We start from the raw sequence: 16457 nt of genomic DNA, 5'->3' as shown, positions 1-16457 counted from the left end.
AGGTTCTGCACTTGCAGCACTGTGAGCATTGCTGCTTGTGAATTCCATGTAAACCATACTGGGAAAATGCAGGGAAATCTTTTCAGTTCAGAAATAGTCTCCTTGGAGTCCATGTGACAGGCTGTATGGGAAATTTTCCCTTTATTTCATGCAGTTTTGCTTTGACTGCAACACATGCACGTCTAAAACTGTGCTCTCTGTGTTGAAAATAATGGGACATATTATGATTGAAGTCCAAAATAATTACTACTATGAGGATTAGAAAAGAAATTATTGTTGAAATATGCTTTTAACCTTGATGTGACAGTATTTACAGAATTGATGTTTCCTGAATCTCTGCAAGCAGTATGTTCCAGGGCTGCTGGACACAATGCGAAAAGACTCTGACACTTAATGATTTATAGCACTACAGTGTTTCTGTATAAGCTGCAGCCCAATATCTACCGAGTACAGAACATGACCTGGGCAACAGGGAACCAAAACCTCATTTAGTTATATGGAAGCCTAAATTGAGCACTGCTTTAAAAATCAACAGGATCTTAAAATGAGTCTCTTAACCAACTCAGCAGCAAGTGAAAGATTCTGGACATGAGGAGGGTATTTTTGACCAGCTGTAGGGACAGCTGGATTCTGTGCAGCTTCCACTCCAGGGAAGCCCGTGAGAAAAGATATATCCATAATCTGGTAACTGTCCCTGTTTCCATTTTTAGCTGTTTTGTCTCTTTGGATGTTACATCAGAAACAGTTTTTTGTTTCTTTCCAGCCAGTTTCATTGTAGCCACCCCTTCAGTGCTCTCTAATGTGACACTAGCAAGCAGAAATCTTGCTTCCAAATAATTTTCCAAAAATGGCAAGAAAACAGAAAATTTGAGGTTGTCTGGCATAAAGCCATCCGTATCCATTCTCATTAGATAAGGTTAGTTGGGTTTTGGTTTTGTTTCCCTTGAAATGAGAAGTTTGTTGACCCTCTGAAAATAAGATGTCACAAACCACCCTAACAGACATATAATGGAAACGTTGAGACGAGCTCTCTGTGTTAGACGGGCAAAAAATACACGTGGGGGAAAATATCTGCAGAACTATGACAATTTTCTGTATGGTGCATGGCCAGCATTCATTCACATTGTGAAAGCATGAGAAAGTAAACAAGTGGCTTGAATATTTTGTTATGAGAGTTTTCCAACAGTACTGCTTTTTCTTACTTGGGTGCTTTCTGACATGTACCACAAAGATGGGGGGATGTTTACCTAGGAAAGGCTAGATTATTTTGTGAGTAAAATGCCAAGGAAAAGGACCAGATCTTCACTGTGGAAACTGTCTGCACTGTTCGGTCTCCATTGTCTTCAAAGCACTTACCAGGTGCTGCAAGGCAACAGCTATTAACAATGCACTGTCACAGCCTGCCCAGGCTCTCCCTCTTGGATACGCACCAGCCCACTCTGGGTGTATCCCCCAAATTGGAGCCACATGTCTTCCAACTGTTTTAATCTGGGCAGAGTCCAGGGATTGTCTCTGATCTGGGTTTCTAGGAACATTTTTGTGGCATGGAGTCTTTCTAGGACTGCTTTCCGAGCTGAGATTCCAGAAGCACAGAGTTGTTCTTTTCCTAAGATCTGCAGCCCAGTGTTCCCCATGATCAGCTCTGTTAGCTTTCCTGCAGGAAAAAGGGTGCCCTGCAGTACAAGCAAATGCCTTCTGATCTCCTTCTCCTGCCTGAGATTTATCTTATCTCCTTGCTTTCCCTTGCCCTGCTCCGTTCTTCAAAACCCTTGGAGAAAAATGTTTCTTTATAATTTTGTTCCTCCTAGTCAAGATCGATGCTGGTGCTGATAGTCCTGACCGAGCAATCTATTCTGAGACAGAGATGTAGCCACCACTCAAAAAAAAAAAAATTAGGGCAAGGACTTACAGCAAATATTCATGAGGGTTTCAATGTACAAAAAGTCCGTGATCTCAAAGAGAATTCACAAGCTGCACCTTGATTCCTTGATCCATGGCACACAGATACTTACCCCGTGTCTGCACCACAGTAGCTGTGTTTTTTTAGAAAGCTGTGTTTGCAGACAGATTTTTCTATGCTTTCTAAGCACATCTTGAAGAGGTTTTGGTTTCTTCTGAATAACCAGTCACATCAACAAACCAAACTGTTGCACATCTCTAATTCTGTGGAAATACAGTACATGCTGGTAAGTCTGACCTACTAGGTGCTATTTAATGCTGTTAAAACATTCTCATGCAGGATTTCTACTGGGTAGAATCCAGCTTTCTATGGAACACAATGCATTTGAATTGGAACAGATTGTTCCTCCTCAGCCTATCAGTAAAACCATTGCACTGGCCTGACATAGCTGGAAACAGCTCTCTCTAACATCTTTAAGTCAGAAAGATCTGAAGTTGACAAAGTGTTTGTGGCATCTCTTGTTTCTTGCTATTTTTCTCGATAACTAGCCTCTAGGGAAAAGTCTTCAAATCCTTAAACAAGCTGAAGAAAATCACTCCCTCTGATCTGCACTCCTCAGTGGAAACTCCTCACTGCTTGCTCTGCACTTGTCAGTGGAGGAGCCACAGGTGGGACATCAATGGCTGTTCCACCTGTGGAAAGGGCACTCGCTGCGGAAAAGGGCCCAGTGGCTGCACTGCTGGGAGGAGGGATTTTCACCTCCTTGATGAACCTTCGTTGGCTTGAGCAAAAGAAAATGTACATTTCCAGAAAAGCCTGGAAGGATGCCTGGTCTGCAAAAATGAATGAGTCTTCCAGATTCTTGTTTCTTCCCTTTCCGAGGGAAAAATTGAGGGATCCGTATAGTTGATGCTTGACCCTTTGCACAGCAGTGTCAGATGCTAGCCGCTCTTTGCTTTCCAAGAATGTGCTTAACTGCTATGTTTTGGCACAATATAAGTAAATGTTCCTATTTTTGCTTTTTATGATCTATCTAAACTTTTATACCAAATTTGCTACCATGAACTCTGAATATAAATTTGGTTATGGGCCAGTTAAGTACAGCATATATAGCCACTTGGAAACTTTTATTACAAAACACTTGCTTAACTCCTTACTGCACATGTGCCATTAGAACAAATGAATCACAGTAATATTTTGCATCACGGTTGCACCTGGCAACAGAGGATCTTGAAGCATTTACGAAGTAACTAGATTTACTCTGACTATATTTTGCCAGCTATCTGTTTTTTCCAATTTGTGTAAGATCACCGTGAATGATTCCTTTTACAGATTTGAGTTTTTTCTCTTTGTGAGGAGTCCAGTCCAGTACTTCCTCCACTTCCTTGGTGGTTCTTGTAAAGAATTATTGCTGAGCAATTCTTGATCTTTATACTGATCATGCCAATCAGATGCGTAAGTAACTCGACGTGACTAGGGGCCTGATTTCAAAAATCACTGCTCAGAAATATTTACCTTACATTTTTATCTTTCAATTAGTGTTAGTTATAAACCATTAATAAGGAATACTTGCCTAAAATTTACTCTTATGGGAATCCCTAAAATTTAGGATATATCATGAAAAAGCAACACAGAAAGTGTGCACATTTTTGAAATTTTGGAGGTATTTGCATAACAATAGTTATGAAACGTGTGCTGAGAAAACTGAGGCCCAAGCATGGCACTCTCTTGTTATTCCTTTTATCATTTAATGTCACACAGCAGTTTCGTGACAGAGTAAATTCGGAAGAACCTTCAAACTTGAACTCTTATCACTGGACAATAGCTCCTCATCTGGAAGAGCTGGAAGGACAACAGATGTGTACAGAAAATGTGCAAGGAAAGGTTTCCAAATCTTTCCGTGCATATCCAGGGCTAGCAACGTGCTGGGGCTCTGCATGTATTCTCCAGGCAACGCTCCTGCTCCACCACTGAGCTAATTCTCCAGCTCTCACTGCTGAAGGAGTTCTTTCATGTTACTTCTCCTCTTTTTCATCTATGGAGAAGCACAGTCAAAGCACATCATTAAAAACTCTGGAGCACTTGAACATTTCTGTAAAGGAAAAGATGCTGGTTAGTAACAATACCTTACCGTAAAGAGTCATATACGTATGTGTGACCTTGACATGTATCAGAAACCTCAGAAACCCATTCACAGTAATGCTTCTCATTTTTCCTGGAGGCAGAGAACAAACTGGCAGTTCAGCTTTTAGGAATTGCTTTAAGTTGGGAAGAGTCAATGGACGAAGCTGCATCGTGCTGCAAGTGGGTAAAGCTCCTCTGAAAGAAGCACTCGCTCTCTTCAGTGATTTTGTTCCTGCAGCAGTGAATTTGTTCCACTGTCTCTGGCTCATGAGACCACCTTTTCTTTTTCTAGTTTCTTTCTCTCTTTCTTTCCCTTTTATGTCTTAATTCACTGCTGTCATGATTTATACTAGCAATACAATGTGCAAGACATGAAAATCTATACATCTATCATACCCCCGTCTGAACACTGGGACATGACATTTCAAAATTGTTTTTTCCCTATACATTTATCATACATTTATTTTTATTTTTTTCAAAAGGAGACACTGTCTTCTGTGGATTGAAGCAGGCTGAAGATGGTCCAGCACCTCTACTATCCTATTTTGTGTACTCCATGTGGCTCATGGGGTAGAGAAAGGGGCAGGAGCATGGCTCTGCTGTGGTTGTCTGTCTGTTCCTTTGGCCAATATTATGTAACTAAATATTTCATGATTCTTGTAGAGGCTGAGGTATGTACATTTAGCACGTTATCCGTCAGTGGCAATTTGAGGTTTAGTGTAAATGTAAATTGTTCTTTAGGGAAGAGTAAGGATCTGTGATGGCTTGTTCCTGCAACTGGCTGATCTTTATCAGCCTTGTGACAGTCCCACAGGGACAACTGGTTGTAATTAGCTCATTTATTATTGATTCAGTCTTTGGACAATTAATCAGAATTAATCAGGGTTCAGTGGTGTTTTAGAAGTCTGAAAATATGTACATAAGAGCTAGGGATGCCTGAGTGTGCTGAAGGAACCATGAGGTGAACACTGTCCCAGAAACTGACTGCAGTTCTGCCTCTTTCAAGGTTTAGAAACAGGTAGCAAGTTTTTGAAGGTATCTTGCTTCCTCTCCCTCATCACATCAGTCACAGTGTAACTCTGGGAGAAGCTGAGCATAAATGACAAAACATACTGTAAGAAAAGGTTCTTAAAAAATTTCCAGCCCAATCTTAGATCTTTCTTCCCTAGTCACTCCCTCTGCAGGCAAAGTCCTGCCTCTCAGAAGCTGTAAGGCACTGGAGCCTGAAATTAGCTGTGTGATCTTATTACTGCAGCCTTTGTGCTTTTTTCCACACATCCGCATATTGGTAGTTACTCTTGTTCTTTATAATTTAATTTTAGACATAACATAATCTTCTTGGAGTAAATGCTTGTGTCTCTTTGTGTTTGGTTTGGGGTTTTTTTTGTTGTTGTTTGTTTGGTTTTTTTTCAATAAAACATGAACTGTAGTGTTAGGCAAAAAGTTGGTGCAGTGTAAGGACCAGATATAAACATGTTGTAAAATCCCTTAACGTTTTTAACTTCTGTTAAAAATAGCCAAAATTTTTGACCAGAAAAAGAAAATCTTTGGCATAACTGAGACCTGGTTAGAAATAGTTTTTCACATAAAAAAAAAAAAGTTTTTTTGGTTTTTTTTCCCCTGTGTGGAGCTTCTGAACACAATGGAAATTTATATTCTTGTTTCCACTGATATCTGTATGTTTTAGAAATTAATCCTTTTTTTTTTTTGAAGTGTAATTAAGTTTTTGAGTTTGGAAGATAAGCCATCATCTGTCTTCATTTTAGAGGGTTTCTTGCAAAAGTTTTTAGTGTACATTTTTCATGAAAGAAATTGCCTCCTCTACTCCCCACTCCCAACTACTATTGTCTAACTTACACTTGGATTGGAAATATCCTGAAAAAATAATTTGTGATTTTGCAGGCAGTGTGATAGATAATTTGGAAATTAAAAAGACAGACAACTGACTAATGCTATAAAAATAAAATATTGCTAAATGCTGAATGTCTCCTGGATGTGCATTAATTCTGTTTATATTAGATCTAAGCTAAGTACTAATTTTATTAGCAGCAGTAAGTCTAAAATTCAAATACACAGTACTGTGGAGCAAGTCAATGTCTGTTATTGGAACAAGAGTAATTAGCTGAGTAATTAACTTAACCATTCTTGAGTATTTTTTCAGTCAAGGTATTTAAACTGAATACGTTGTTCTTTATCTCATCATAATGAATTGTTCACAGAATGTATATGTTACATTCTGCCACTGACATATGGATTCTACCTCATGTCATTAATACAGTGGTTAATATCCACAATTAATTAAATAGTTTTGGCACACTATCCCATCCACGTCAATGAGCAGAACCGGATATAATTTGAAGATTCAGTGTTTTTTTCTGTGTGTTTGAATTTTCCTCTGAAGGAGGTGGAGATGCCTGGGTGAAGAGGTTTTAAAGTTTTGTTGAACTTCTCCCATTTTTGAGTTAAAGTACCCTGGCGTGTAATTAAGACTGAGGTGTTGGTGCATTATAAAATTATTGCCAATGACACTTAGTATTTGAGATTAATTTAGCCATAAGTCTTGTTGTCTGAAAGATTTAAGAGTAACATTTTAAATTAGAGTCCCAACTATGCATTTAATTTAGATTTAATATGACAGTTATTTGTTCTGCTAATAAAAGCCCCATTGCATATTAAAAACATATTAATTGAGGATTAACACAGATGTAGTAGATTTAGAAATCTTTGATGAAAGCATTTTAAAGCATCAGTTGGCATTTATGATTACTGTAAATATATTAACGGCATTAACGTGACCATCTACTTATAAATCTAGCAGATTTTGTCCAATTAAGAACAGAATGCTTCAGGTACTGTGGCCAGCCATCTCAATTGAGCTTTTTTATACGGTGTTTAAATTACGGCATTTTCACTGTTTGTAGGTGTGGCCACTGCAGATATGCAGTTGCTTTGCTGGTTTGTGAATGGAAACTGGTAACTGCACACTGACTGCGAAGATCATGTACAGAGTGATGCCTCCTTGCAAAACAAAGATATTTCAAAACAGACACTTCAGTCTCTTCTGGAGGCTGGAAGCCTCCAATTAGGAGGTGTTTGTATATTTGCACATGCATAGTGATTGTATTACTCAACTGGAGTGGTTGTATGCAGAAAGTTGCTGCAGCTTCATTGCAGCATGGTATAGGTCAGCCTGGGGCATTCCACTGCCCTGCCTCAGTGGCATCCTCTGTGCTCTGGAGGCAACATAATTAATCCTAGGGATAGCTGTCAGTGTTGCGTAGCTCATAATTTTCTATGAAGTATCTGCTGGGGAAAGCCTCTGGCTGTGCTAATTGACAAGGTAAGGCCAACTGGAGCTGTCGGTGAAATCTTTTTGTGGACTGTGCTAAACTGATGTCCTGTGCTCCCGTCCTCAGGTTTTTGGACAATGTGGTTTATGACCCAGGAAGGAAGGAAGGAAGCAAGGAAAGCCTACATCTCCTCCAGCAGACCTTTTCATGGAAGATCAGGGAATGCTACAGGCATTGGAAGGTGTGGGATAACGTTTTCTTTCTGTGTGTGTATGTGCAATTTTTTTAGTTGGTTGGCTTTTTTGTGTGATGGCAGTTAGTGGGAAGGAGGATGTGCTTTGCCAGTGCAATAGTCTTCTGCTTTTCTTTTAACTTTTAGGGAGGTAAGAAAAGAGCGGACTATATGGCTGTGCTGCTCTGTGGCTCCAGCCAAACTTGTTTTCTGCTTTCTGCCTTGCACAAAAAGTAGCCCTCTTTGGCTCTGCTGATCAGTTAATGCCTCAGCAACACCCTGTCCTATAATCCTCCTCCTACTCCCGCTCAGTAAGCTGCAAGCCAATTTCAGGAGTGCACCAAATTTGATGTGATGACAGCAACATTCCCCAGTGCACTGCAAGACACTGGGCAGGCAGTACACATGGTCTTGCCTTGAGGGCTGTGATGCAGCCTTGTAGCAGGATCTAGTAAGGATGTATTATTATAAATCCTTATCATGTTTATTTCACTTTTCATTCACATTCCTTCCAATCTTTTGATATTTAGCCTCAGGGCAGATTCAGCTATATATCCAAAGATGCAACTTTACATTGAATTAATGTGTATCTCTTTGCCAGTTAAGAAGTTAACAAAAAAGGAGTAGGTGTCACTATTTTGCTTATGGTGGAAATTTGACGACGCACTGAACCAAGCACAACACACTTCCAGAATCTTAACTAGTTTGATTGCACCATCGACACTGTTATTTCGACAGTCCCGCTCTCCGGCATCTGGCATAATTGGAAGCAGCAGCCAGCAGGTATCAGATGTCAGTATGAATTGTCTCCTGCTGCGTGAGCACTGACTATGAAATTGATTTGCTGTCTTTTTTATGCAGTTTTGTAATGAAAGTAACGTAAAGCCCCAAACAGACAAATTCCATATTTGTGTACATACAGTTAAAATAGGCGTATGTATAAAAATTAGAGAGGGGAAAATATATCAACAGGAAAGCAGTATAGCACCATCAGGCACTGCTTCCTCACAGGCGGTTGTGGTGGCAGTCCCCACTGTGTTTCTGAAGAAGCGGAGCTAAACCAATAGCTGGAAACCAATTTCTTTGGGTACTTGTATGGATCAAAAGCATAAAACATGAGAAAGAAGAACCCTTCAGTGACTGAATTTATATCTCTATTTTACTCACTGGCGATAATAAGGGAAGGGAGAGACACTGTGGAAAACAAGTCTCCAACCTTGAGCAAATTTTCCCCTGATTTGCCATCAGGATGATCGAGACCCCTAAGATGAGAAAACTGGCCTGAGCAAAGTCAATGGAAAATTTCTGTTGATTTACTATAGCCAGGATGTTGCCTTAGGGCACGTCAGAAATAAACGACTGTCTCTCCTCGCCTTCAAGATGCTGTCACACAGAACAATTTCATGCATATAAAGGTAATGTCTGTGGGACTGGGATCTTGACCACCAATTTGAGGAACTATAAGGGAGGATTAGAGCAGGTATAAAAGCGGTGCCGTCATCCCAAGCCTTGAGAAAAGCCTTTGAGCACTCCTTAATCATTGCTGACATCTAGGTGATGGCAGTAGGAGCATGGGAGGCCAGGCTTCGCTGGCAAGAACTGACGCCTCTTCTCAAGCAGGGTTACAAATGACTATGAAACAACCGTGTTTATGGGTCTCTCCCTCAGCTTGAGGCAATACTTGGCTTTGATACAAGAAGGCTTAATCAGCTCCTACTGTAATCAAATTATTTAAGATTTTTCAAAGAGCAAATTGCAACAAGTCCACTTCCTAAGAAGTCAGGGTCAAAAACCTTTTTAGAAAAATCAGCTTGAGCGTTGATTACTTTGCATGGCCACCTTTCAGACAAGTGCAATGGAGAAAAACATTCCCAACATCTGGTTCAGTGGGGCCCAAGTCCAGTGTTTAATTGTGTTTTTGCTCTGACACCCAGTTGCATAGCAATAAGGGGGAGCATATGATACAATAATCTATATATAGGATAGGTGGGGCCGAACTTTTGACTGGAGGCCAGCTAGTCTGGTATTCCAATCTCGGTGCTGACACGAAGGCAGCCAGTAGCCTTCGGCAGGTCACTTGAAGTTCTTTCTAAATTTCAGAATCTCTGTTGATGAGGGACCAGTCTGTAACTGTCTTGGGACTGACAGTTGTCATAACTTGATCCAACAGGCCATTTCATACAAAGCCAGATCATGGGTGCCCAGAAAAACTTTCCCCCTATCCTGGATAAGTACAAGGTAATTTACAGGGAGCTGGCTGCTCTGCTCAGAGGGCAGTTTGCTCACAGAAGCAGTGATATACTGCAGTTTTCTTGCCTGCAGAAGCAACCAACCTGGTTTGAATCTGACATCAGGGGGAGATGGAGGGCAGCCTTTTGAGCAGCTGGTCCCCTTCTTTTTCCCCATACAAGGCACAAGCAATTGTGCTTTGGCTCCTCATGATGCCTGGACTGCTTCCTTTTCTCAGCCACCTCCTGCCCTAGGCAACACCTCGCTTTCCCTATTTCTGAGACTAGGTGTGATTCCAACAGCAGGCCTACAACAAGATGCTTACCCTATCTGAGACACTTAGGCCCTTTTCCACAGAACCAGAGTTTCCATCAGCTTTTAACCCTATACTTCCACCCCAAGGATGAGTTGTAATTCCACCTGCAAAAGGGTGCTGTTATAGAAATGGTCTCCACAGCTCACTCCCCAGAGGGATGTGGTAGAAAGAAATCCTCCCACCTTCATGCCGAAGCACTGCGTGGGCTTGCTGAAACACAGGATGCTCCCGACTCAGCCAGCCCAATTTGCCATTACGTTCTTCCCTCATTTTCTTCTGAAGCTTCCCTAAGGTGTGCAGGCATCCAACAGCAAGGAAGAGGAGGAAGGGGACTCTACTGTTCTTCCTGCAACTGCAAAAAATTACGTGTTGTACTAGGGAAGCTGTTGCCTACTGCTCTGGATGTCATTGAAATCAGGAGAGGAACAGGGATGTTGACCCAACACCATTTTCTCTCCTGTGTTAAGGAAGGAAAGTCCCATCATTTATTTTAAGGGTGCTGTTACCAGAGTCAACAAAATTTTTCATATTGATGTGTTCATTGGTGGAGGAAAGAGGATTCCCGCAAGAATGCAACAAAAATCTGGATAAATTAAACAACAATCTTACAGCAGTGCATTTTATAATGCATTTTACAGATTCTTCCAAGCTGTGTCCTTCCAGTCTGTTTCCTTCCCTTCATTGTTGTGCTGTGGAGGCGAGTGAACAGTAATGCTGGGCATCACTGTTTCTGAGACCCTGTTCCCACTCCTCCCCACAACATATTGCTGTCATTTTACAGTGACTTTTCTTGCTTTCCAACTTCATCAGACCCCTTATGGGGATTCAATAACCCACATTTCTCAATAGAAGTTGAATAGCAAAATCCAGTATAGCAGGTGAAGTCTCTTCCAGAAGTGGCCCAGAAGGATCCTAATGTGCTTTTTCTCACTTCTCTCAGGCGACTGTTCAACTTTTGCTGCTCTTTTCCTCTGATTTATTTCTCTTAAAAAGAATGGGCCAGTTCAACCCTCCACTCCTGGATTCTCTTGAAAAGACATTTCAGGGGGATTAGTGTAAACAGCATGGTTAAATTCCTGTCTGCTTCTTGCTGAAAACTTACCCTTCAGCTATTGTTTTAGTAGCAGTAAAACTTTTGCACCTGCATGACTTTTTTTGAATGTTTTACTGTTACCTTTATAGCAAATGTTGCAGCATGCACATGCGATGTCAAATTCCTCTTGTGAGCATTTGATTTTTATTGACATGAATATGACACAGATGGACATGAGAATCTGCCTGTTGACTCAGTCCCTCGGTGCCCTTTTGTTCATGTCTGTGACCTGGTCACAAAGTACGTAAGTTTCCTGCTGAACGACATGCAGCTGCCTGGCTGTAAAGCATGTGAGAGCTTTATTTGTCCTGCCTGCAGCCCCAGATCCTGGAACCGGCTCCCAGATCCCTCCTGGAGTGGAGGTGGGTGATGTCACCGTGCAGCCTTCCCAAGGATCTTGGCCTGTCTGGAATCTGCCGTCAGGGATTTGTGGGGCATTGCAGCCTGCGTTTCAGTGTACTGCTCCCCAGGAAGGCTCTGGGCTTCCTGGGGCTTCAGAGCAGTGCCACCCATTTTTGTCAAGGAGAACAAATGTAAATGACAGGCAGGGAACATAAACTGAGGCTTGACTGATTCAAGTCCTTTTCTAAATTTATTTTAACAGACTTACCCCCCCCACCCCCCCCCGCTGAAATCCCTTATGCTGTCAGGAAAACTGCTCAGGCCTGTTTTCCCATTTTTTGCTGATATGAAAGACCTAAAGATCTGTCTTGATCCAGACGCTTCTCGAGGCAGTTGCGCTGCATTGCATCCCACCCACAGCATGCTAGGCACACAGCTTGTTGTCAGAAGGAGTCAGAAACGTTTGGGTCATGCAATGGTCTGCAGGTCTGGGGCACTGGCAAGCGGGTGGGCAGTTTTGCGTACATGCAGCATGCAGCTTGTTCTGCAGCTGCCCGGCACAACCTCAGGTGTCCAAATGGTGAAACGGTGTGTTGCTCAGATGGCACAGATGTTTATTAACTAGTCTGTCAAGAGTTGCATATCCTGAAGTTACACCTCTACCACAGGGTGTCTGGCAGCACGCCTGGGGCCCAGGCCTCACGGTGTTAGAAAAGCAGAGTGACGCTCCTTGGTACAGGGTAGGTAGTCCCAGAATAAGATGACGTTACAGATATGGACAAAAGAAGATGTAAAAACCCACCAAACCATAAAACAGTCTACGCACTTCTCAACAGCCTTAACTGAAATGATATCATTTCCCACTACATCCAGTTGTTTTGCATATCTGTTTTCTTTCTTAAGTGGGAGTTTGGTTTTGCAGTTCACATTCCCCCAAAGTAATCCATGCCTCCCTTTACCATCTCCCAACACGTGAAGCACCACTCTTCCACCTCTCACATCTTTGGTTTTCTTACATCCCCATTTCAACACTAGCTAGTGATCACATGAGAATGCAATACTAGGAAATCATTTGGTATATTTTTAGCAGTGCTCGGGCTGAAGTAGCAATGAGAAGGGAGGAGTGCCAGCCACATGTGACCAACCAGCTGTCTGTGGCCCACATTTTGGAAATCACTGATTCAAGTAACTGGCAATAGGTTATGGAAAGTTTCCCTTTTAGATTGCTATTTCAAATTGACCCCAAACTAAACAAGGTAGGAAGGTTGTCTTGGCTGTAAACAACTTTACAATATGTGAGCAGTCTTCATCCAGTTTCTTTGTCTTTTAATGAAAGAGAAATATTTTAACTGGAAGTGAGTCTCTTCTGTGACTCTTTAGCTATAGGAGCAGCCGAAACATTGCTATGGCTGGGATGGAGAGGCTACATAGCTGGTGTGTGCTTCTTCCCCACTCTTGGACACTTGGTCATACTGTGATAAGTGCTGAGGTCTTGTCTGCTGTTGTGTGGAGAGAGGGGAAACCATGAAGCAGGTCTAACTCCATAAATCTCAATGTGACAGCCATGTAGCACCCCCCCCGTCCCATTAAACTTGTGAATCTTCTTCCTTCTCCAACTTGCTGTCATGCATATCTGTTGGCTATGACTTCCAGCTCACCACCTTTCCTGTCTTCTTAATCCGTGAGTATTTTAGGAGCCAATAACTCCTTGTCATCTGGCACCTATTGCTATATATGCATCAAAGGCAGCCGCCTGCTGGAGTTCTGCATGCTTCTGGGGTTATTTAACTGCACATATAAGTAGATCTTGCATTCCTTGTATGTCACCCATCTGTGAAATCCCCTGCACCAGTTTCAGCCAGGCTTGCTTTATCACATCCCCTCCTTGCCAGCCTAACAACCTGCTCCGGTCTGTTCCCTGTCCCACCAGGGAAGGGGGGGACTGTGTCTTTAATGTGTGTTGTCTGGATTCTTGAGAAAGAATTCTTATGTTTTTCAGCTTGATTTCTCTTGCCGTCCCTCAGACCATCTCTGCGCACAGCAGAAAGTGGTGACAGGACCCTTCCAGGCCCCAGCACACGCACAGGGTTGGGTGAAGAACAACTCCTACATGCTAGCCACCCCCGAATCCCGAGACTGATAATCAGCCAGGTCTGCTTATGGGAACAAGACCCCAGCCTCCAGCTGACATGGGGAAGCAACAAGAGCAGCCCAGCATGCACCTTGCTAGGGCCACTCCATCCCAGTGTGAGATTCAATCCTCCTTGTAGAACTGAAGCCTTTGCCAAGCTCCCTGCTCTGCATTGCCTGCCGAGGAGGTGACAGGCACCACGCGCCAGCCGTGATGGACGTTGTGGGACTGAGTTCCTATGTGTTTTGGCTGGAGCCAGTTTGATTCCAAAGAAATGCCCCCAGCAACAATCTTTCAACCTCCAGGGAGACTATTTATTTTATTTTTTTAGGAATGCATTTTGTAAATCACTCAGGTGATGGCAAGTTTATGTATTTGGATGGCAAATTTATGTTGCGCTATTAGTTTCAAGGAAATCCAATTGAGTTGTGTGGATTTTGGACTCTTGACCTTTAAGCAGAATGAGTTTTTTGAAGAAGTGTGAAGTAACCTGTTCATCTCCATAAGGTGTACTCTGCTGAATGACAATGTCCTCTGCAGAGACACAGGAGATGTGAGGGGTGTGAACTCCTGCATTCATCTCAGTCAACAGTGGCTCCCTTCCCAACCCACTGCCAGTGCTTGGGACACTGTGCTAAGCACTGACCTGGTGCATTTTCAGTCTTGCGCTCTGTGTTTTGCAGAAGCTGCCAGGAAGGTGGAAAGGGCTGCCCTACTGCTGGCTCCCATGAGGAATGACAGAGTCACCGCCCTCACTAGATGGGACTCAGGGCAAGGGTTGCCCAGGTCCCACTGAGGATGGGGAAGAGGCAGGGAGGACAAGGAGGGGTTCATTTCTTGCCTTGGACCTCGGTAGGGTTGGGAGCACGGCTGTGCTGCTCCAAGTCCTGTCCCTCTTCTCCCCTGCCACCCCACTGGCCTTTCCCGGGACCTCCCCTGCCTCCCTGCACAGCTCCAAACTTCTCCCCTCTCCCTGGCACATGTGCTATTTATTTAGCTTCAGTGCCATCCGAGCTTTCTGCTCTGCTGGTTTGATTTCTCTCAAACTACAAACTCCTTTGACAGAGGCAGACCAAGACAACATGCCTAGCTCCTCTTTCCTTTTTTCCCCTATTTTCTGCCAACGGTCAGGTTTGAACTGACATTGGCTGGTTGCAGGTCAGGTTCAAAGGCATCAAGCACTGTCTGAACATCCCCTTGAGCTACCAGCTCATGTGAAAATGAGTAGTCTAGAAAACCTCTGTGATTGCACAGAGTAATCCACTTTATGGGTGAGCTCTTAGGGCTGACAGACTTCTCATTTAATATGGGGTTTCCCATATTTTAGCCAGAAATCCTGCATCCTGTGGTAAAGGACAGGCTTACTAACTCCCCTGGTATGTTTTCAATAAATCATGTAGATTTCTAGCCTGAAATATGGAAAATAGTCCCACCTTACCCTTTTCTTCACAGCTTCCTTGATTGTCGTAGAGCTGCTACCTTGCCCTGCAAGCAGAGGTAGTTATAAGGCAGCAACACGGAATAGTGGGTCTGTAAATGGTAAATGGGGAGCTGCACAGAGGAGAAGTGCTGGGGCAGTGGGGTGGGAACATCCCATGTTTTATACATGTTGATTTTAAGGATCCTGCTTCCCATCTTATTTCTCAAAAATTAACGGACGCCATAGAGCAGCTCATGGGTGTGTTAAGTGATTAATACCCAAATGTGGAGGGAGAGACAAGAACTTTAGCCACAATTTGTGGCCACTGAAACTGCCCCCCCCCCCCCCCCCCCCCAATTTGTTGTACACTTTTCTTAGGAGCCACTTACATAAAAGTCCCCAAATCTGGTGTATGCAACCTACACTGATGCCCACAAAACTCCCAATCTTTGTGAACATGTGAATTTTAAAGCCTTTGTAAAACCGACTGTTTAAACAAAGATGAGCTTCTCTGCTGTAATTGTGGGGGAGAGATTGTTCTGCTTGAGTCAGGGCGCACATCTTTAGCCTGTTTAATTCAGCGTCAGCTTGGATGAGACTCTGCTAATTGACAGCAGCCGAGGATCTGGCCTTTTTTTTAAGGAACTTGGGGTAAAGGGAAATGATGGGCAGTGGCTTAGAATTCACAATACTCAGCTCTTGTGTGTTTTCAGTGTACAGCAGTCATAAGCCATCACTTGATGAATATGGCCTGAAGTGATGCAGGCAACTCATTGTAATTTTTTGCTGTGCTCTGTTCAGATTTATTTCCTAGTCAGTCAGGTGGGACACCCTGTAGATTAAGACTTAGCACACACATTTTGAATCTGTAGACTAGTACTTGAGGTGAAATAGGAATTGCTTTATGTTTCAGAGCAGTAATGGCCTGAATTGCCAGAAATAACCATAATAACAAACTGCTTGTTTCCCGAGTCAGGCACATACTACAAACAGACGTAGTCTTGGTGCACCAATGCTCTCCCTGTTTTTTAATGAAAATAACAGGGATGGGAAATGGTCCAAGAAGAGTTTGTTCCCTTGGCTTGTCTGATATGCTTTTTAAAACTGTCTGCTGCTATGAAGTAATATAATTACAGAACCATTTAAAATGTGTGGGTCTTCCAAGGAGAAGAGTGGATGGGTTGTATGTAAACATGGAGCTGTGCACAGCATGTAGGCAAAACAAAAAGCATGCAGATGCTGAAATGTCTGTTTTCTGGGAGGTCTTTGTGTGACTCTCCTAATTTTATTAGAGCTATTTTATAGAATTGGACTTTCCAGCTGACAGTCCCTCCCTTGCTTGTGTGTCTCTCTCAGACATCCTCCCCCTCTTGTATCCAC

The sequence above is a fragment of the Haliaeetus albicilla genome, chromosome 7, assembly GCF_947461875.1.
Source record: "Haliaeetus albicilla chromosome 7, bHalAlb1.1, whole genome shotgun sequence".
Taxonomy (NCBI): Eukaryota; Metazoa; Chordata; class Aves; order Accipitriformes; family Accipitridae; genus Haliaeetus; species Haliaeetus albicilla.
This window is presented reverse-complemented; position numbering follows the sequence as displayed.